Raw genomic sequence first — 21,382 nt, forward strand, 5'->3', positions numbered from 1 at the left:
TCTCTCTCTCTCTCTCTCTCTCTCTCTCTCTCTCTCTCTCTCTCTCTCTCTCTCTCTCTCTCTCTCTCTCTCTCTCTCTCTCTCTCTCTCAAGTTGACAGCGATGTAAAGAGTGTGCACCTAGCACAGCGAGGGGCAGGCGGTGGCATCTGGCCATCTTCTTGGTATCTAACATCAAAACTTGTATTTCTATAGCTGTGTTCACCAAGAAAAAGACATAGGCGTATCGGTTTATAATAAACCTTAACTTGATATTTGTTAACCATAAATTGGGGAGTAAAGATAGCCTGTACGAGTCTTCAGAAGAGATTGGCCTAAAACAGAATACATGCCAGGGGAGTTGGTCTGCTAAAGGAGTACAGGTAGTCGCTCCCGAAGCCTGGCAGAGGCTGGAGTGAAGAGTTTCTGAAGTATCCACTGATCAGCTTCGCGGGGGGTCAACGTCCTGCCTCTACTGAGAATCGCGCGGCAAAAGCGCTGTACATGTACAGGTGGCGTGCAACTGTCAGCTTCTTACCAACAGCAAGACGTATAACGGCCTCTTTTCGCACAGGAACTGCTGACATGAGAGTTTAATTTCTTAATTCTATCCGCTTTTCTCAGCTGTCCGCGCCTCACGCGATGTTTCAACCGCCATCCGCCCTGACGAGTTGAAAGCATCCAATACAATTTCAGCAAAGCAAACAAATAGTCTGGATGTGGGAATCTGTCTGATATTGACATTTATTACTGCCATTTCTTAGCACATTTTCGTCATCATTTCATACTTGATGTGTCCCAGTGAAAGAGCCCCAAAACAAGTGACGTGAGGAATCCATTATTCTTAGTACCACCAATAGATAGTTAGAACCAGCCTACGATGTGAAACATTGTAGTTACATCGAATTTTTGTCACACGCATATCAGTATGCCATGGGAATGGTTGATTCAACTTACTAAAGAATGACCAGGAAGTGACTTTGAAATTCCAGTTTTACCGTGATGAAATCGTTTTGGATGGCTTTAAGACTGGGCGGGGAAGGGGCGGAGACAAGAGCCGGGAACCATCGGCTCCGAACGTCGCACGAACCGAGCCTCTCCTAACAATACACCCCGCATTTTCATAAATCGTCTCGGGTCAATTTTCCTCACTTTACACCAACTTTTAAGTCCGCGGACCAATCCCAGGGGTGGTAAATAATTAAATAAAATCTGCTGCTGAATATCCATGATCGCCGGCCTGTATTGTGTTAGCTTCATTACTATGAAATATTAATCCCTCGCACACCGGGCACGGCGGAAAATAACTCGTAAAATTTCTGCGGTGGACAGTTTTTTATTGATTTTCGCGGGCTCCGGAGAGATAAAGCCTCAATCAGTGGGGAGGGGAGGGCCGGGGGCAGACTGCCACCTTCCGTCACGTGACATTTGGCTCCACCGTGCGTGCGTAGTCTGCCAAAATCGCAAACTTTTCTCAACACTCTAGAAGAACGGAACGCACTTGTGCTGAAAGTGTTCAAACGTGCCTGTACTTGACTTGGCAGGGAGTGACGGTACTATAATATCTGTCCGCCGCGGATGGATCCCCCTGATTATTTATACCAGCGCGGCAGGAGAGGGACTATTACGTGATTGAGCGGGGCCCGTTTTCCCCGTGAATGGCTATATCGGTACCTCTAATTTGATTTTATACGAAAGATGAGCGCTATCAAGCCCTTCCCTCAATGTACTGATTCACAATCAGGCCGGACGGGGCTCGTGCACGGAGAGGGGCGCCCTGGGTTATCTCCGCCAGGTTGAACCGTCGCGCAGAAAGCCAACCCCCGTTTACAAAGCCTTTGATCCCGACTATATATTCTACCTCTTTATCCCCTGACATTGGGCTGGAGGGAGATTAGAAAGCCCTGCGTGTTTTTCACCGGTGAATCACGTCATTTCGCGCCAGTTTTGGGACGCGGGCACACCCACCTGACAGACGACATCACATTAAAACGTGTCACAATCCGTTCATTATCGTCTGCTTTTTTCGTCCAAAATAACTACTACCCGAGGCAGCGATTTTCTGAGCAAGAAAATGCGGAAGCGGAACACGCTATAAGTTTCCGTTTTTGTAGCTATATAGTAGTGTCCCGTTGTAAGTCTAGGCATGAATATGTCAGGCAGAGAAGGCTCTAAGGGGGTTTCTGTGAGGCGTTTTGCGCGGAATTAAACGGGGCAGTCATGAATGAAAATGGCACCGGGCTCCTCCATTTCCCGCCAAGTAGCCGGTGTTAATGGAACTCAATCCAAAGCAATATAATACCGGTGCGGTAAAGTACCCTCTCTATACTACAATTGCAGCAGGCTTTTTGCTAAACCCTGTTGTGTGGAAGTTACGAGTAGAGACTATAGCTAAGAGAGAGAGAGTTGCGTGGTGATGTATAGTCCGGCCGGACCGGGCCGACGTGCGGAACACTTTTGACGAGGTGACCCTCATTCATACAAACGAGTTGACTTTTGTAATACAGGCCGAGCCATCGATTCGCTGCCCCGCCGCGAGACGAACGATCGAAGGAGAGGCGGTAATCTGTTGGAGCGGGGCACAAAACGGCATTCATCACGCTCGGGGAGAAGCCTGAGACTCTGATACGTGTCATAAAGCGGGGGAAGTGGATGATCGGAGTGCCATACCTGTTAAGAACGCCATTCCGAGAGTCGCACGCTCGGCTTGCGCGGGAACGAACCGACCTCTGGGTTGAGAGCGAACGGAGGAGAGTGGGGGAGCGATGAGGTGGACCTCTGTTGGGCATCATCAGTCAGCTGTGGCATCTTTAATCCTGCTGAGGTGGGGAGGGGGGCGAGCCGTTGTCTACCGTCTGCCGTGAAGTGTCATCTGCACCGGTTGGATGGGTAGGTTGACCGGTTACCCCGGTGCTAGCTGTGTGTGTCGGGACCGGCCCAGCTGATTTGACGACCGATGACGTGGAAAGGGAGGTGACAGGGACGGGCCATCCCCACCTGCAAATACAAACAAACATCATGTCCGAGCGGGAAAACGATCGACAGACGTGCATGTTACACCGGGACAGGACCCCACACGCGAGGAGAGAGAACTACCAAGGCAATCGCCGTGCCGATTCCCTCCGGAAATAGCTGAATATCGGTTGCCTATATCAACGCGGCGATAGAGCGCAGAGCGGGCCTGTAATGTAGACGTTCCGGGGGAGAAGATGTCACAGGGAGAGGATCAATACAGACTCCTGGCCCGCCGTGAGACAGGGCCGTGCGGAACGTACGGAGTCAGTGTCCGCTCCGTGTGTTTGGCTGCCTAGGCAACCGTGGATCGACCCTTCCCCTGGCGGCGGGCGCACTAGGCGGCAGGCATGTGCGCCGCGCTGGCCGGCTGTTGCACAACCCGGCGGCGGCACGAGTAATCCCTGCCCGTCCAACCTGCCATGCGTAATTGGACCCATTTCGTCAATTTACCTACCGCTTTAATACTCGGTGCCGGGATGAGGCCGGGGGGTTCCGCACGACGCCGGCGACGGTGCCACGGGCCTGGCTCCCAGCGTCCTGCACGGTGTTTCCCCTCACTGCCACTCACTACCGACGTATTATGGAAATCGCTCCAGGCGGGTACGACCCATTATATATAGGTAGCGTCAGCGCCAGTCAGCGAGAATATTTGAATGATATTTTAACAGCGCAAATTGCGAGCTGTCACGCGAGGGATCTAGCCCGGTCTCCCGACGTTCTCTCTGTGCGTGGATGTGACAGTAATCCCCCGGGTCGGCCCATGGACTCACGCGCCGCGCCTAGGGCGGGAACACAGAGGACACACAGGGCAAAGAACCAACCGGGCAACCTTGTGGACACACAGCTGAGCAACGAAAAGTTACTGAAGGATTTTGTACGGTGTGGTTTACGACAGAAAGGTGCCTGGACAGGTGAGGTCGTCGGCGGACAGTCACCTTTACACCTGCGTGCCTGGCGGGATCCTAACGTGCATTCCCGGTCAGCAGCCAGGCTTGTGTTGTATACTGGGCTGATGTGGCTTAACCAGGACGGGAGAAAATAATCTTTGCATCACAAGTATATCCTGTTGTAGAACAGTATGGGGAGGGGGGCAGTGACTTCTAACTAGTGGTCTGAGACTATATACATTGTGGTAAGATATCACGTCCAACGCTTTGTGTGTTACTGATAATGCATAAGGGCATTTGACTTTGTAACATGAAGTAATTTATTATTTCCCTACAACTCGTATTGTTCCTCACTCTTTCTTTCGATTCAATTCATACTGTTGAACACAACCGGGTCAGCTTGTAATATAATCGTTATCGCCCATGTCTTGTGATGCGCAATGAATATAGATGTCCATCAATAGAATAGAAGAATTTAGAATGACAGCGTAGTCAAACTTAATTGAAACTTTGTGACAACTTTTGAGTAAGTTTACAAAGGTGTGAAACTTTTTAAAAGCCGCTCAGGGCACTTGGGAACGCTACTATTATAACAATGCATTATCCATAAAATGGACCGCATTTTGAAATATTCATACCAAAATTGATTTAAAATCCCCCCTCGCGAAGATGACTGTCCGTTGAAAGTAGCCATTTTTCACCGACCAGCGCGAATTTCTCCCCTCCGACAGGAAAAACGTTTTAGACGTGGCAGCGCGCGCACGAGATCGCGGACAACCATCCATCCCGCGTGTCGCAAAGAGCCGGCCGCTCGCGTGACTTTCCCGCGCAACAAAAGAAGGCCCTAATCAAAATTTGATGAATGGATTTCAAAGACAACAATGGGCAGATATCATGATCAATTGGCCGAGCCTTTTGGCGCAAAATTAGCGTAAGAACCATCGCTATGGGGCGGACGGAGCTCCGCGAGAGAAAATATCGGTTCCATAAATTCTTCTGGCAAGTCCAAGTACTGAGAGGAGTAACGGTTTAAACGGTTTCATGTGGTTGTAGCGTTTTCGAAGCAAAGATCGCGTTTCGCAGACGGATTGTGTTTATCTACAGCTGATCCCATTTTGATCCGTAGGATCAAGGACGATAAGTCCGCTGTCAAAGGCGATCTATTCGGGCGTTGCTATGGCGACCGTGGCTCTGTTTAAGGGAAGTTATGTAACAGGTGGTCGCCGGTAATCACCAAGCAGATGTCTGGCGGCAAAAGCGTTACGGTTAGAACGGATCATCAAGGGAGAGTCCTCGGGCACTCAGACCAATGGTAACTGTCTGACGAATAGATACTGCCAATGATACTGCCTGGCCTATTTTATACTGTCTTTGCAGCCACCGAAAGATCTACTTTGAGATTCGTCGCCGGAGCCTGATCAAGCTTTGTAGTTTTTTTTTTTTTACTTTGAATCCATATTTTGATAAGCCAAAAGAAAACAATACAGTGCATTAGCGGTAGTGGTGGTGGTAGGGACCGCGAGTTGTAAAATAGGCGGTAAAATCCTTCACGGCTTACGAGCGCTTTTACCGCTGTGTTTGGGGGGGCTTTGCTATAAAACGGCTTACGCTGTGCACAGCGATCCTAACGTCCAACACTAACGCGTGTTTTCACTTAGAGGAACCGCAAAATGTACTTCTGTTTGCTCTAATAGCACAACAGTGTTTGAAGAACACACTCGCGTATCTGTCTTAGGCCATATTTCCACCAAGCGATAATCACTGAGCGACCGTGCAGCGACCAACATTGGATTTGTGTGACCGTTGACTTCATAATTGAAATATGCTGTAAAATGTCAACGTATGACTTAAAAGACAACAAAACACACAGAACGTTTTAAAATGTCACTCTTTATCCATGGAATTCGTTGAACGATCTGTCAAATCTTAAGTTGCTCAGTGGTCGCTGCCTCTAGTAGAAAAGAGGATGTTCCACAAGGCAGAGTTGTTGAGGAGGTGTAACATAGCGCAGTCGTGTAGTTCAGGGCACGACACCATTACCAGAAAGTAGGGCTGTAATGCGCGGCGTGTTCTAATGAATAGTTGACATAATTACAGACTCTCCCGGCTTGAATGATGGCTTCCATCGCTGCCAACGTTGAAATTAGTTGGTAACGAAATAATATGTAGTTTCGTCCTCTTTGTATAGTAATATTTTGTATCATTGATAGAATGTTATTTTGAATGATTCACATGCAGATATTTATATATAATTGTATATATATGTATCTGTCTTTATTATAATGGTTTTAGCCGCAACACATAAAGCCGGGTTTTCCCGCTATACACGGCAACTGATGGCGGTTCATGTAACTAATACTGCTTTCGTCATCATATCATGTACGTAGATCATATCCTTAACGTAGATTTGACACTATTGTACAAATGTTTCTCTCAGAAGCTACGTTACGTTTGATCAGATTCCCGTATATATGCCAAGCGCCAGGAACTGTACATGTTTTAGGTTTCATCCACATTTTTTGTTGCTGAATGATGCGTTGGAATTTAAAGGTACCTAATTCACCATTTCAAGTTGCAAGGCTAATGCAGTAAAGTACTATTAGCATATACTTTTCAGAACTACGTACGACGTACGGATATCATACAAGACTGTTGCATAGTAGCATCACACACTATTGTATTATAGAGCACATACCTTACCTTACCTTAGACCACAGAATCTAGCTATTCTGATTACACTACACTACACTATAATTCGGTAGACCCTATGAATATTGCAGGACAAGTACACGACTATCCAAGAATGCCGTCAGTTTGCGATCATACAACATCTGTGACCGGGCCCTTTTAGACATTCATTCATTTCCCGGTATTCCCTTGGAAATACACAACTGTAAAACGTTTCCGCCCTTCCAACAAATCAGCTGATTTTGCGTGGCACGACTTCTCGATAATGACTTGGCGCTTCAACGCGACTTTAAAAACGCTCTGTACCGGTGAAAGAACTAGACATTCGGCGTGCGCCAGCCAACAAGAGTCGTAAATAATTCCGTTCCGGGCTTTGTTGTGAAAGGCTGTATTGGCAGGTATTGAGCTGGACCTGGGGGCTGACGGCTTGTTTAGTGCTGTACGTGCTTTCACCCTAACAGTCGCGTGTAAGACTTGACCATAACGTTTAGCCCGCAGTTTTACAACCAAATAGGCGCCAATAAATTTCACTTACGTTAGCGTTAGGGCTAGTCCATTATTCCAACGTTGGGGGGATGCGGGTATCTTATAGTGGATCATAGTACAGTGTAGACTTATTTCCCTTCATCCTTTATGGAGTTTGCATTGATTTCTACGCATTTCTAGTGCATCTGCATTCGATTTGTCAGAGTAGTATTGTTAAATCGACCGTAAGACATGACTACATTATGCAAAGAATATTTTGCATCAGGCGTCTTGTCCTTTTTTAAGAAAAGTACAACACACACAGTCATCAGGTCCCGTTCTTCGCGACCGCTAGGCCACCACTGCCAGTGATGACGTCATTGACGGAACCCAAGGACATCCATACCCGTTTTTTTGTCACGATTTAGCCAACTTTGCATCAGAATTGTGTCTGTTGCAGGTGATATATTTTTCGATACAACATTTGAAAACTACTAGACGGGACGTCATCCTTAAATAGGAGACAACCTGCCGAATACATTACGGGTTTTGCAGTACGTCCCGCCGATGTGCAAGGACATCCAAATATGGAAATCGGCAACTTAGGTCGCCAAACCTCCGTGTGATTTATGACCCTTTTTTATCTGTTACAAAGCGAGGCGTTTGATCGATACAGGGTGCTCTTTTGCTTCATACATATCTGTCAGGTTTTCACGATTTCGATATGCGGGAGATCCCGAGATTTCCAAAAGGGACAAAAGAATATCGCGGCTCCGATTTGGTACCCGTAACGCGTGCCATCACAGGTGCGCCGTGCGCAGGTCAAGCAGGCTTCACTGCAAATTTACTCCAGACAACCAAGACTGGCGACCCTGAGATCGTGAGCTGAAATAAAAGTACGACTGAGGTGGTTGAAAGCAATGTTTGCAAGTGGCTGGACTAAAAATAAGCATGAGGACACAATCCTCCGTAACGTAATTATGGTGTTTGCGTTGTGGCTATGATACCGTCGTAACCACCGACATGCCAAATTTCAGACAAATCCATCGAAAGGATCTTGATTCATAGATTTATAGGTGCGAAGGCACAGACACGGGCATAAAAGAACAGAACTTTCGCTCCACAGAACAACAGAAACGTCTGTGTTATAGTAACCATAAGGTACACGGCCGAGAGTTCGACCTAAAGTTTCTCTCCGTCGAACAAAATAAAATGATGGTGTAAAAGAAACTTGGACTAAATTCACTTGAGAAAAAAAATAGCAGTAGCTCTTTGCAGAGAGAAAGTTTGCCACCGAGTTGACCTATGCAACAAAGTTGCGGAAGGATCTAATGTACCAGAGGAATTCTCACTAGCAACACTAACGTTTATAATGCACGTTACCGCCCCTTCTCTCCCTTCCCCAGGGTTAAACACTGGACCAGCCCCAGAGAGCGTGGGACCCTGATAATTAATTAATGGAGACACCTGACATCTGGCCCAGTAGTTATACACGAGAGAGATGACTCCCTTGAGATAGGAGGCGCACCGGGTAGTGCTCTCCAAAGGACCGCATGCAAGGCCACTTTAAAACTTTGTCACAAAATCTAACCAAGTGGCTTTAATCTAGATGAAAATTTGATGATTCCTTTTTTCTGGACAGCTTCAGGCTGACAACCGGTGTCCCAAATGATTGTTTGGTGGCACGCCAGTGGTCCGTGCCCTTTAGGAACTCGGTTCTTCGTCGTTTCGCATTATTGTGGCGATGTTTTACAGACCAAGTTGCGTGTAGAAAAATTTCCGCTGGACTTCACCCATAGTACAAATCTCCAGGCATATTCCTTCGAGGGAAAGGCGGTATAGTATCGAACTGTGCCCAGTTAATGGTAACTGGTGTCCAATTTGATCGTGCTTTGCCTCCAACGGAATCCGCTTCCAGATTACTATAGTGCTACGGTACTGGTGGTATTGTACTTTCCAAGCAGAGGTTGACTGGGACCTTCTTCTATGTACTGTACTCTGACATTGACAACTGGCTCAATCAACGGTGGCCTGTGTGATAGTGTCTTGGCCATTGGATATCTTACCGGTTGTTCACGGTACTGTTTTGTGTACTGTTTCACTGTCACTTCTGTACCGTGAACGTATCATTACAGTTAACAAATGATTCCTGGAATTTCCTTTTTCCTGCACCTGTCGCCACAGTGAATATATAGTTCCGTGAACATGTCCGTTTTTCTCAGAACGTGAACTTTTGCTAGTTCTGCCGACGTGCTGTGCATGGTATCCTCCATACACCCGGTGCATCATGGTCTTGACGGGAAAATGACAGTCACGCTTCCAGCATCCAAACGCAACCTTTTCTACTAGCCAACAACGATGAGTGTTGGAGCGAAGCAAATCGTAACAGGCTGACTCCGTCAAAAGTGATCACATCGAAACGCGCACACCGTACAAGTCCGGTCGCAAACGATCGGATTTATTTTCTGGATCTGTTACTCTAGTTGCGCTCCTCATCGTTTGGTAGCTTACATGAGTAGAATGGATTGATAGCATCTGAGCGCCATTTCCCCTGTCAATGGTTCACTGATTTTCGATAATCCCGGTCATATTTTTTACTGCTTTGCTGGTAATCGGGTCAAATAAGTTAACAACCATATGTGTTTCTAACCACCAAAACAAATGGAAATAGAAGGCTACAGAATCACTGTCCCAGTGAAATGTAGTAACAACGTTCACAGTTAGATGTGCAAAAGTTAGGTCGTTCGGTGGAATACATCTAGCTGCCGCCGCGCCGCGGGTTTTCTATCCCCCTGCTTTCCACGCACTCACTAGCTGATGTTCAGTGCCGTCCCTGCGCATGGGCGGGTTTTACAGCACGTCGACTGAACGTACTGCGCCTGCGCGTAAGCCGGATTTTCACGGTTTGCGCTGGAAGGTTGGTCTACGATGCATCAGAATTTTACCACTTGCAGACGACATCTTTTCCGACACGACGTTTGAAAACTATGGACGGGGTGTCATCCTCAAATACGCCAATACGACTTTAAATGAGACTTTACCCTAACGTCGAAGTGCTATGCACAATACATTACGGGTTTCGCGCAGGCGCAGTGTGTTGTGCCGATGTGTTGGGTATTGCAGGATTACTCGGATTTTTCACGTACCGGTTTTCGTTGGATGTTTGGTCAACGTTGCATCAGAATTTTGCCTGTCAAAATGTTATATCTTTACTGACATAACATTTGTACACTACAGACAGCATGTTAACCTTATATGCACAAATACGACCTTATATGAGACGTTCTGCCGAAGTGCTATGCACAATACATTACGGGTTTCGCGCAGGCGCAGTACGTTATGCCGATGTATTGGGTATTACCGTCTTGCCCTACAAACGTCAGATCCTATAGCCGCTGACATGGTCCAGGCGACCGCTTTAAGTACTTTCTGGAGATTCCTTAATTTCGCTGTGAAAGTGGGAGAGTACTTTACTACCGGGGGCAATTAAACGCGTATCGTAAATTTTCTTCTTCCCTCGGAGTGCTACAGAAGCTAGGAGACAATGTTCCTGATGGAAGGGAAGAGACAAGCCACCATGTCTTTAGGACGGGAATTCGAAGACCGATGTCTTAGAGATGGGCTAACCTAATAATCCAATCATGAAATGACCACCGTAATTCATAATTTCCTCTGATTGAATTGTTGACACTTCCATGATTCACAATTTACTACAAATATTTGAAATACGGAGCGGAGAGAGTCAGTGTGTGTGTGTGTGTGTGTGTGTGCGTGTGTGTGTGTGTGTGTGTGCGCGCGCGCGTTCGCTTGTGTGTGTGTGTGCATGAGTTCGTACGTGTGTATGTAGTCTACGACCATGTTTTCCGAATTGCATTTACCTTACATGAAATATGGCAGATTACCATTAAGCAACCAATACAGATTTTCCTGAAGACATCGACTTGAATGTTTCCCTTCATATCAAAATTGGCCTCTCAAGTTGGCTTTTCTTGTATACTACGGAGAATAACCCATTTTCTGTTTGAAACCTTACACCTTGTTCGCTGCATGTTGCGCAGTAGTACCTCCTAATGACCAGGCAGATGTGCCTGCATCGCGTTTTTCCTGCCAGTAGAACGTTCTCCTGTTGGCACGCTCGCTGAGAAAGCTCGCGCAGATGTTGATTCGAAGCGACAGCCTTTCTCTGCCAAAATATCTCCAGCTGCTTTTCCGGGTCTCTCGAGCCCAGGCTTATCTCGATCCCAGAGCACTGTAAGCATCGCTGCTCATACATCAGACGGAGCGGGGAAGGGAGAAATCTAATAAGCAACGAGCAGCGGAGGAGCGCAAACCGGGTTAGGACGTCTGCGTTTTGTCTGTCTGATCGCCAATCGATCAAACTGTAGGCCCGCTGCCATCTGAGGGATGACTCATCGGTACAGGGGGCAGACCATTCATCATTCAGGGGTCGGCGGGCCCGCGGCATGTGGGTAGAAACCGGCAGACTTTGAACGACGGTGAATCAGAGCCCAAAAGGGTGTCTTTAACATGCCACTAGTCGGTGAATACATGGTTCTAAAAGTAACGGATGCCAACTGAACGCCAAATGATCTTTCTCTAACATGCAAAGCAATTGCACCGCGTATTGACATTTTAAAAAGATTAGACATCATGGCAATCTATAGCCACAAAACAAATTCAGTCTCATACTTTTACGATGTCATTGCGGTCTGAGGTCCTGAAAACCGACACACTTCCTTTTCGATTGTTAAGATTTATCAGTTTCTGGTGTTAGTGGAGTCCGATAGGAGGTGGGTAGAAATTGGCCCATACCGTATCCCAGAGGATCAATTTTCTCTACAATGGCTTCAATACAGTGGGAGGGAATCACGAAGATGTAAATTAGGTTTTTAACCGAAGCGCCGTTGGACTCAACCCACAACAGACTATCCGTGCAGAGCTGGACTGAGAGAAGTTGAACGTCTTTTAGCCCACACGTTTCTTAATCTCTAAAATTCCCAATCTGGTCTTCATATTACCCCTACCTATCAACATGGCCGTCCCGAAAACACGTAGGGAAAAGTTTTCCTCCTAGTCATTGTTACAAACAACAAATACATGTTATAGAAGTATCCTAGTGCTGAATCACATGACTGCGTAAGGTAATATTCTGTAAAGAAAGATGTTACCCGCACTTAATATCAAAGGAGTTCATAAGCAAGTCAAGATAACTTTAAGGTTATTTTAGACAGTATATGACCTTCATATACACGATATTTCTATATCTATGAAGTTTGCTTCATGGCTTATAAGTAGAATATCCTTCCTAACCTCGTCGATAAAGGACAGCTAGCCTTTCAGCACCAAGGACGGGTCGGTTTTGCTCGCCCCTTTGAAACATTGATAATGGACTCGTCCTCTCCACAAGCCCAGCTGGCAGGTTTGGGTGCACGTGATGTACCGCCTCCCCGCGTCACGTGACCCGGCACGGAGGGAGAGCTATCAGATTAGTGGCGATCGGCGCCCATCACACCTCCATTAGCGAGATAAACCGGGCCGCTGCGCCGGTATGCAGCCGGGGGGGGGGGCACTGCTATAATCAACTCTCTTACGGATGAGTTCCTTACAAATGTCCAACAGACACATTTGGGACGGAAACAACAGGAATCTGTATCTGTATCGGTATAGCCGGTATAACGTTACCCGCCCTTCAGCGTAACACACCAGCTTCGCAGGCACGCGTTTAAGTAAAGAAACTAACAGCCACTTGTACTTTTTAAGAAATCGACGGTCCTCCACTGAAGAATATCAGCAGACGCAGTTACGACACAACGTATCACGAGAGACTAAAATTAAAATTTTACAATTTCTCTTATAAACATATGGCAAAAGATTGTTTTGAAAGTTTTTAACTTCTCTATACCTGACTACATTTGGGGCGCGGGCTACACATAGACCAAAGCAGTGACGGTTAATCTATTTGAATGGACTGCATATATTGTCGTCGTTAGATAAATGCAGTCGGCTTCAATGATAAACAGATGAATATATATATGTGACAAAAACCGTTTCGATACATCCTTTGCCTATAGGGTGTTGAACCATTTACTGATCTGGTATTTGAAAAGGCTTAAAAATGCAGTGCTTATAATAGCCAATGTGTGAATAGCTATTTATAAATTAAGTTTAGATTACAGACAAGAGGTCATTACAGAAACCACTCGTTATGTATAAAGTAGAACATCATGCGGTACCGCATTTTTCACAACCTTACTCCTGTTTGTGGGGTTTTGTGAACATTTCAGGACAAAGTGTGTCTTGTGCCATCACATCTTGCTCTGCTGTTATTCTATTTTAGTCGTCCTAAATAGTCACGCTCAACGGATTAGCCAATATTTAACGACTTTGTCTAAGCTCCTAACACAGCATACACATTAAAGGGAAAACAAATGTCATGTTTTCAACGGACACGTATCTATACTACATGATTTCATTGACTTCTACAAACAACTCACAGTAGCCAAGCACAAAAGAAAGGAACAGATGAGAATAAAGATAATATCAGAAGAAAAATGATCATCTTTTCAGAAAATAGGACGGCATCTCTGGAGGGTTATTAAATATCGGCTTGTGAAATTTGCACGTAAAGCTGTGATCGATGTAGCGCCATGGAGGCATCAGAACATTTATCCACTCTTAATTATTCATATCAGGGAGGGAAATTGTGTTAAGGGAAGTATGAAAACGGCTGTTAATGGGACTGTCGGGCTCCGGGATCTGTAGAGTAAATAGCAATCTGTAAAAGTAGCTATTACAACGTTTTCGCTGACAACTAAAGGGCGCTGGGTTCAGCTCGTGAGGTTTGCACATCTATCCGTATTATCAGACGCGGTGTTTCTGAATCACCGCTCTGCCGGCGACATGGCCTGTGAACTCGTTTGACAAGTGATTTGAAAGTTAACAACCTGGAACGGAGCGCGGTGCGGGGGAAGGTATCATCACAGCTGATGTTCAGCACCAAGGACGGCACGCTCTGAATGTCGGATGGGCTATTGTAACCAGGACCGTGCCTATCTAGTTCTATTCCTGAAAGTGTTAGGGTCAGGATCAGGTGCGGTTCTGCATAGTCTCCGCGTATCCAAGAACTTAGATTTGCCTCAGGCACGGTTCTGGATACGTGTAGACTATCCAGAACCATATCTGAGCAGGGTTCTGAATAAAACACGGTTCTGGATAAAACATGGCCTCCCGGTTGGAGTCGAGCGCGATCGTCGGAAGTGATAGAATTGCACGTGTCTCCTCCCGGCGGTGTAATTGATTTCGGCTTTCCAATATGCAAAGACGGGTTGACTGTAATCAACATTACTGTTTGTTTCCCGATCTAGATGGGAGTGGCGGCGTCTGTGTTGATTTCGTGGTTATCGCGCGATAGAAACGTGATTGTACACATCACTCTAATATTGTTGTGATGTTGTGTATGTGGGGATATAAAACAAGTTGTAATTTGAGTGTAACGTCACATTGCCCTTGCCTTTTGTGTAATGTTAATAAAAACGTAGTATGGGGAAGGCAGATAGAAGAGTTTAGGAAAACTAAGAATATGATCTGGCGTGTTAACTATTATTGGCTATTGCCGAAGCAAGCGAAATATAGCTTAAACCCTGCACAGCCAGATATATATGATATTGATACATCATAAAGGTGACATTAGTAACACGTACGGAACCAATCTTTGACTTCTTGATTTACCGACATCTCTGAAGATCTGTATTATTGATGGTATCACGACTGAGTTACAAGGGTATTAATAACTTTATACTAACACAATATGTTACTCCGAATGATACTACCCAGTGTTACAATGATACTACTTCTGTCCCGATCTTGTTTCAAGTGAGTTCTATCAGGGGACTATTCGTATTCTCCAAAAATAATGGTTTTGCGACATATTGTTCACGCCATACGCGGCGTCCGGAGCGATACATGTAGCGTACGGCAGACAGCGGCCGTCGTTCCCGCTCCACGGTGCCGCCCAGTCTAGCCCCCAGCGCGCCCGTGCCTACCCGCTTCCTCCCCACGCTCGTAAAAGCCCTGCTAATTTAAAAGCGGGTGACATCGATGCCTGGCTGGCACGGAAAACGTTATACTCCCCGCGCGGGAAACGTAAAACTCGGCCGCCGAGTCGGGGATGATGTGGGGATAACGGCGGATTAGTCTGGGCACTTCCGGGGAGCTAGGGTGTCTGCTGCATCATGGGACACGCCCACATTCGGTAGTCTCCTCCAGACTAACAACGCGGCTTCAAAAACAGTCAAATTTGAACACCGTGGAGTTCCTTTGGCTTTGCCCACGGTTAGGAGGGGAACATTACCCCCCCCCCTGCGAACTGACTCTCTTGGATAATTGTTTCCCTTTTTTGTCGAATTCTTCGATCCGCACTTTTGTAGGAAGGCCTGGTAGAGGCTACACATTCGGCTCTGCCAGGGCGGTTGGGGTTTTCTAATATTCCCTATGATATGAATTCTTGGAAGCGTTTACAGAAAATATTTTCTATCTATATAGGCTGACTTAATTACAACTGCTTTCAAGGATGGGAGGCAAATAAGTGCAAAAGGCTTCTTCACACTTAGCCTACGCGAGGTACCTTCCGTTTACACCCTACCTCCACCAGACCTCCACCGCCTTCCTGGACAAACGTACTTTCACATAACGCTTTCTAAAGTGGTAGCAAAAAGTCTTTTATGTGCTTTTACATTGTTTCTCATTTCAGTTTTCTTCGTTTTTTTTATTTATTTTCATTATCTATTTTCGACTTGTGCATTTATTGTTTATACAGTCAGATGCTCAACGATGACATCCTACCGACTGTGTGAAGACGTCTGTTGCAATACGGATGTCTCTCCCAGTAGGATGAAATGTTTATAGTCGGTGTCTCCATGGAGATCCGTCACGCCGTGGTAACCGGCCAGATTGGTGATCAGTCAACAAATGTCAGGCCAGGCGGGCGGCAGTTCAGTACCGGCGGTGGGGAGGGTCGGGACGGGAGCAGAAATGGTGCAGAGATACCGAAAGTATCTACACAAATTACGATGTGTTTAGAATGTTTTCATTCATTGCCCATCCTCCCTCCTTCCTCAAAGAGCTTTTGCACTACCGTCTCGTAATGCTTTACGAAATGAACTACCACCCACCCCCATACCACAATGAATATTGTTTTATCCAGAACCATGCTCAGGCACGATTCTGGGTAGTTTTCGCGTATTGGGTAAATCTACGTTTTGGATATGCGGAGACTATCTAAAAACCGTGCCTGATCCTAACCAATCAGGCATAGAACTGGATAGGTACGGTTCTGGACACAGTAATACAATACAAGCCAGCAGCAATGTTAACATCGCACGACCAAGAGAAAACATGGAAGTGGAGCAGCCGGAAGATCTCTTCATAAGATTCACATCAAGAGTTTGAGGGTTTACAAAGTTGTAAGGGGTTTAAAGGGCTTCGTCATTCGATGCCTTCGTTATTCACAACTTCCGGCAAGCGTGCAGGAATGATTGCACCCACCTCGCAGAGCTTGGAGAACATACGATCTAATGTCACGGCCTGCATCGTGCTAATTGAATTAGAATACCGACAGTGTGTGTCTGCAATTACACATCGCACAGCTGTAGGGGGCGTGGCTACTCTAATGTCTCTCCAGAGATAGGCCGTGCTGGACACGTTGATTGGTTGACTGCTAATCGAAAGAAACGATTAGGATAACATTAACAAGCAGCACTACATGTACATTTGAGATGTAGAATACAGCAAGCATTGCCTGATTCCTTGCATTCCAGACAGTATCATTAGGCCACAACAAGTAAATTTTATGGATGACATCCTCCGCAGACTCCAAATCTCATGCGATAGGGCGAAAAAAAACAAGGCGGGCCAAAAAACAAGATTCCTACATTTTCAAATTTTGACATGATAATCCTTGTTGAACAATAAGTGATACATATCAATGTACAAATGGTTTTGATTCAGTGGAAACATCACACATACACAGCCACCACCACAAAGGAATGAAATACTACAAAATTTAGTAGTAGTAAAAGACAAAACAATAAATCAGAGCTTTGTCTTCTCTCCTCTCTTCATATATATCTGCCATCCACGTTACGGCATGGTAACAGACATCTTTGCCCATTTTCGGCATGTTGACCACTGTCAGAGGGCAACAAAATTTCTCGTTTTTTTTGCGAAAATTAGGCGAAAATTAATGCTCGCACTGATGTCATCCATAAAAAATTAATTGCTGTGGCCTTACAATATAAAGTATAGACGAATTCGTTGCATTTTAAGCTTTAACTGGATTTTCAAAGCCAATATTCTGTTCACTCATTTGCGTAGTAAGTTTAACCAACACTATCCCAATATATGTCGATATTCAAGGAGCAAAAATGCGACGTCGTTTGACGGTTTGGTGGTGAGAACTCGCTGAAAATTTTACGATTTGGCTCAGAGCCACCAAAAAATCTATCACTGCTAAAGATACTCTGATTCAGAACTGAAAATAACCACTGTAAGTTTTAAACAGAAGTTACACACACATCATACCGTGTGTCCATGTACGCCTGAGTTTGTGAGTTTTTTCCCGCCCTTTCGGCCCCGCTCAATATGGCCCCCGTCCAACCTCCCTGACCTTGTCGGAGAAAAATGGCGACGACAACAGCATTTATTCCGCCCGTAATGCGATTGTTGTCGATTGGGCTGAGATGGGAGAATAACCAGCTTCTGCTGAGACTTCTTGGAGGCGGCTTACGAGTGAAATCACTTTTGCTCAGCGCAATTTGGCACACAGAATGGCTTAGATCTAAGACATTATGGAGAAGTTGATAGCGAAACTGAGTAATTTGCTCCTCTAACCTCTTTCTTCGTAGACATTTAAATCATTCTAGTCTGACTTGAAGCATTAAAAGCCCGATTGTATCAAGTCTGCCGCTGTATAATCACAGTGATTTCTCGGAACGACTTTATACACAAAACCTTTCAAACACACACCAGTGAGAGGGAGAAGAAACCGGCTGGCACAGGTACGGAATCATCACGTGATCCGCACGTGTTAGTAGCGGGATAAGGAAACTTCCTGGTGCCGGAGACGTCTTGAGTATGCCCCGGAGCCAGTATTGTAAATCGTTGGGTAATGATGCTCCACTAAGCGCCGGGAAAACACAGCTTAGAGCGCCCCTCAACACATGAACGACAAAGATACACCGCTCAGGATGCGGGATAACAGTAACATACATAAAGCAGCAGTCTTTACGATGAAATGTTTTGTCCTCACCTGTGCGAAGCAGCCAGTGGAGAACCACGGACGCCCGGCTGTAGGACGGACAGGACAGTCCGGACATGGTATCTCTGGCTCAGAAACAGGAACTACAGGATTGCAGATCGAAAGGGCTTGTTTGGCAAAGTAGGGTTAGGGGAGACTCATTTCTCAACCCGAAGGAAGCTGGCTTGTATCTTGTCACTCATAGTCGTACTCGGAGTCTTGCCCGATTGCAACAATTACTGACACGCAGCGCAAAGGCTTTCTGAAATGAATGATGCGTAACTTTCCTGACTAAATTTGCAGGCAAGTATGAATGTGGTTAAACAGTATTTCGTACTCATCAAATAGCCGCCGACCCTGCTGCTAATGTTTTAGCGGACGGTCCCCGAAGCGACATTAGTACGGAGATTTGGTGTTCATTCCCCGGGGGAACTTCCCTGCAGCTAATGACGGCATCCCAAATGGAATCAGCGAGCAATGAAGATGCACAGGCGACACGCGGCTAATTTGTGATTTGTGATGTGTTCGCGTCCCGGGATGCCCATATATCGGGATGGGCACGGCGGTTTACAGGGTGTTCCAGTCATTTAGTCTTATGTTATTTCTCTCTTCTTCTCCTTTCTCTCTCCTTCACCTCCTCCCTCTCTCTTCTTTTCTTCAGGGAAGGCTAGGCGCAGCCTCCAAAGCTAACACGCAGCGTCAAAACTGATTAACTCATGTCAAAACACGGGCGCGTTCCTGACGCTGAAAGCCCACGACCTGTTATAGCACATTGATCCGCGGAAAGCTGCACCAGGGGAGGCAGGAGCGCGAGGATTACGGCCCATCAGCGCAGACGGCCGGCTGAAATCTCCGCGCGCTCAGGAGGATACGGCTCTGGCAGACTCTGTTAGTTGTCAAACTCTGACGTGACACGGAGCGAGAACCGGTGTCAGATCCAATAGATGGGCACTGTATACGTACATACTGTTGAAAAGGGAAAGAAGGCTGTGCCAGCGCAGAGGAAGGTTATTTTTAGTTAAACAACACTGAATGATCGTGTGATTGCAAAGTTTTAACGTATCGCGTAATTCTGAATTTGCATCTTTCGGCAGCAGTTCAATTTTTGCTCAGGGGAAGACAGGATCGAATATCGGTCAGAAATCTAATATGTTCATGTTTGGCACGAAAAGGTAACAGAGGAAATAATGAATTATCAATTTCCAAGTCGAGCAAGAGATGAAACGAAGTGTTGTTAGTTTACATTTCATACTTAACCGGAAAACGAGTAACCCTACTTGGGTTAATACTTTGGACGATGGGCGTGGCGCTACTGTAAAAAGCGTCATCTAGCGGCAGCACGAAAAAGTTCAAAACGGTTAGAAAGCCCAACTTCAGCACCAAGGACAGACCCTACTATCCACGGGAATTAGCTCCAAACCGCCCCATGTACGTGTTTTCGTTGATGTTCAAGCTTTGACTTAAGAAACTGTTAATCTCTTATCTACATGGGCCGGTTAAACAAACGTACACAATACAACCAATACAATTACAAGCAGCAACATTAGATTGCACAATATGCGGTAGATACATGTGTCTGGAGCCTGTTAGATAAATACAGCCGCCATGCGGTTTGTCATTGCACTGCAACGTTTTCATTGAGCTGCTCCAGCTAGATACAACAAGGTCCCAGAGTTCAGGAATCGTGTTTGCCAGCACCTGAAACTAGTCCCTACATCAGGGAACTAAACAGCTACAGGAACGGGCAGTTGACTAATTACTTTCGCAAATAAGTCTTATATTTTCATCAAATATTTACATGTTTATGATTATATTTACCTTGGCAGAAGGAAAGCATATTGTTTTTGCTCCGATTCTTGTTCTTCTTCTCCAAATACATAGAATCAATGAACTGGACCAGATGGCAACTGGTGATGTAGGACACACCCTGTGATGTTGGGTTACATTATATAGCAGGACAATGCTGGGGGATGGTTACCACACACTAGTCTAGTATATTAATGTGTTTTGAGTAAGAATAAACAGGGTAGTAGTTTGTTGGGCTATACAATGTGAACGTTAACATTATGCAATTGACTTGCAAATGTTACCTTTCTAGTTTTATTTTGCGTTTCTCGTTTAGGCCATGTTGATTTGATTATATGGATGACATCCTCCGGGAGCCCCAAAACTGATGCGCGCGTGCGAATAAAAAAAAGTTTTGCAAAAAAAAAGTTCTTTTCATTATGAAATCTACGTGGTCATGAGGGTTGAGCAAATGGCACAGAATATGGTTTGGCGAATAATCTAGTCTTCAAGTTCATTTCTTTACAATTTCGTCTTTTTTCGTTTGATTTTGGCATTGTACGACATTGGTATCGTTTTTATTAATTATTTTTGTAACTTATGGTATATTTTTGCTCATTTTGCCACTGTTTTGTACGATTTACAGTATGGTTGAAAACTTTTTTTTTTTTGGAAACGGCCAAAAGTTCATGCGCGCGCGGATGTCATCCATATAATCAAATCAACATGGCCTTACATGGAGGTGGGTGGGTCTGTGAGCCTGGTCTATTGCATTGTTGGCTTGATAGATGTGCAGAAGACAAGGCAAGGAGTCACAAAAGATGTAATTCAAACATTATAAAAGGTCATATTTATTTCTACTATAGTACAAGTGACAAGAGGTCCTTAGTTGTATGCTACTACAGACATTTTGTATACAACAATCATTAATTAAAGAAATCTGCTTCCAAAAAAACTTGATCGACAAGGGTTTGAAGGATGGATTAAAGAAGTTATCGTTTCCAAGTATACAGTTCAGTCTTTTTTTGTTGGAAAGTCATAGTCGCCAGACGCAGACCAAGACTTCCATTTTCTGTAAATAACAACTACTTAATAACAAGTCAAAGACAGTGTTACCTATACTGGATAGGGAATAGCTACAACAAATATAAATAGAGCTGCAAAAAGACGGAATTCTGCCTCAGAATAAAAGGCTATAAATAGAAAGCATTGCTTGCAAACTCGTCTCAAAGATGCAACTTATGTTGCAAGCTTTCAGGATACAACTTAAC

The 21,382-nt window shown here is 45.4% G+C and overlaps 1 long non-coding RNA gene across 1 annotated transcript in view; it reads right to left on the reverse strand.

The window, feature by feature from the left end:
• LOC109467124 overlaps positions 1–4,360 on the reverse strand; it is a 15,657-nt gene extending 11,297 nt beyond the window's left edge. The window contains exon 1 of the long non-coding RNA XR_002140063.1: positions 2,649–4,360. This is a non-coding gene — a long non-coding RNA (uncharacterized LOC109467124). The remainder of the gene's footprint in view (positions 1–2,648) is intronic.
• Positions 4,361–21,382: the final 17,022 nt, after the last annotated feature.

The sequence above is a fragment of the Branchiostoma belcheri genome, unplaced genomic scaffold, assembly GCF_001625305.1.
Source record: "Branchiostoma belcheri isolate BF01 breed outbred unplaced genomic scaffold, Haploidv18h27 scaffold175, whole genome shotgun sequence".
Taxonomy (NCBI): Eukaryota; Metazoa; Chordata; class Leptocardii; order Amphioxiformes; family Branchiostomatidae; genus Branchiostoma; species Branchiostoma belcheri.